The sequence below is a fragment of the Ictidomys tridecemlineatus genome, chromosome 11 (assembly GCF_052094955.1).
Source record: "Ictidomys tridecemlineatus isolate mIctTri1 chromosome 11, mIctTri1.hap1, whole genome shotgun sequence".
Classification (NCBI taxonomy): Eukaryota; Metazoa; Chordata; class Mammalia; order Rodentia; family Sciuridae; genus Ictidomys; species Ictidomys tridecemlineatus.
The window spans coordinates 104,176,910-104,179,191 of NC_135487.1; the positions used below are offsets into that span (position 1 = coordinate 104,176,910).

The window sequence follows — 2,282 nt, forward strand, 5'->3', positions numbered from 1 at the left end:
TGGACTATGATTAAGTTAAACAATTGAAAAGTAGCTAAAAATTCCCAAATATGTGGAGATTAAATGATAATTTTTTAAATAAACATATAGGTGAAATGAGTACTCTCAAGAGAAATTTAAAACTATTTTGAATAAAAATGAAAATCAACAAACTAAAAGCTGGTTCTTCAAAAGTATTCATAAGCTTGAAAAACTTAGATACACTAAGAAAAATGAGAAAGAAGACATAAATTATATCAGAGATAAGCTCTTTTTCCTGGTGCCCTGAAGGCAATCAGCTGCTCCAAGATGAAGCCAATTATCTCCTTCCCTGCTACTGCCTGCCAGAAACTATTGGAGTGGACGATGAACACAAACTTGGTACGTTTTATGAGAAGCTGCCTCTGATGCTCTGGGTGAAGAATGGAAAGATTATGCAGTCCGAATCAATGGCGGAAATAACAAACAATATTTCCCCATGAAGCAGGGTGTCTTGACCCATGGCCATGTTCACCTACTACTAAGTAAGGGGCATTCCTGTTATAAACCAAGGCAAACTGGAGAGAGAAAGTGCAAATCTGTTCAAAGTTGCATTGTGGATGCCAATCTGAGCATTCTCAACTTGGTTATTGTGCAAAAAGGAGAGAAGGATATTCCTGGACTTACAGATACTATTGGGACCCAAAAGAGCTAGCAGAATCTGCAAACTTTCCAGTCTCTCTAAGGAAAATGATGTCTGCCAATATGTTGTTAGAAAACTCTTAAGGAAGGTAAAAAATGCAGAACCAAAGCATGGAAGATTCAGAGTCTTATTACTCCATGTGTCCTGCAATACAAGCACAGGCCTATTGCTCTCAAGAGATAGATACTAAAAAGAATAAGGAAGAGGCTGCAGAACATGCCAAGTTTTTGGCTAAGAGAATGAAAGAAGCCAAATAAACAGATTGACAAGAACAGATTGCCAAGCCAAGAACAGACTGCCAAGAGATTCTACTTCTGAGTACAATCAAAAATAAGAATTTCTAATCAGAGGGGACATCACTACAGATTCAAATGACATTAGAAGGATAAGAAAGGAATACATGTTCATACATTTTATAACCTGGATGAAATAGACAACTTCCTTGAATGATACCACCTATGATAATGCATGCCAGAAAAAGATAAAAATATTAATAAACCTATGTCTAGTAAAGAATTGAATCAATAATTAAAACCATTGAAAACAAAGTTCAAGACCAAGTTGAATTCTCTGGTGAATTTTTCCAAACATTAAAAAAGAATAAATTGAAGGAGGCTAAGATGGTGGAGCAGAACTAGACAGCAGTTCCTCACCTCCCCATAAGACAGAAATAAGACTGAAAAAATGACAGCTCTAAGAGGTGGATGACAAAATAAATCTCTAAGATCCAGTGTTACAAAATCTAAACACGGAGAGATTAGATCAATTACTAGAGTAGAAGAAGAAGCTCAGATTTCTCCAACCCCAGGGTAGGGGGAAAGAGGAGAGGCAACAGAGAGGGAATGGAAAAGCACGTAAAATCACCTGTTTTACAACAATTGAGAAGGAAAAAAAGACCGTATTAAAACATAATAGGAGCAATGAGTTGTCCTTAAGCCAGATCAAGCAATTTAAAACCAAAACAGAAACAGAAAGCCCATGCTGGGCTCTGCAGCCATTTCAATGGGCACACAGATGAGCACACATTAAATCATTCCCATTTTCAGATATCAGCAAATTAAAACACAGGGAACACCCCTTGGTGGAACCTCTTAAGAATCTGTCTAGTAAGAACTTACAGAGGGATTACCACTAGGAAAGTCATTATAACCCCCTTCTCATCTCCAAAAACAACCGGAGCAGGGTGGAACAGAGCTCTGTGCAACCTGAATGTCCTGGCACAGGAGTGTTCCACAAAGCATCCCTAGGAAACTGGGCAGAAAGGAAATGCTCTGCATAGCCTCCATGAGAACCCAGAAGGAGAGGGTGCACTCTATGAAGCATCCTTAGGATCCCAGAGAAGAAGTGCTCCATACAGCCCAAGTGGGACCCCAGGTAGAAAAGGAGCCCTCCACGAATTCCATGCAGCATTCACAAGAACCCCAGTATAGATGAAGCAGTCTCCTGCAAGTCATGGAGATAAGAATCAAGACCTCAACTCCAAGTGGGAAGGTAGTTTGGCTCCAAGCAGAGGAGAGGGAATCCAGCAGGACTGTTGCTCCCAATGATCACTGACACTGGGGGTAGACACGGTGGGAAATTGCCTGAGTCCTATGAAGCCTAGAAGGGCTATCTCACTGAT

The 2,282-nt window shown here is 39.9% G+C and overlaps 1 pseudogene; it reads left to right on the plus strand.

Annotated features, from left to right (window-relative positions):
• The first annotated feature begins 288 nt into the window (after window positions 1-288).
• On the plus strand, window positions 289-1,005 carry LOC101972522 (small ribosomal subunit protein eS6 pseudogene; annotated as a pseudogene).
• Window positions 1,006-2,282: the final 1,277 nt, after the last annotated feature.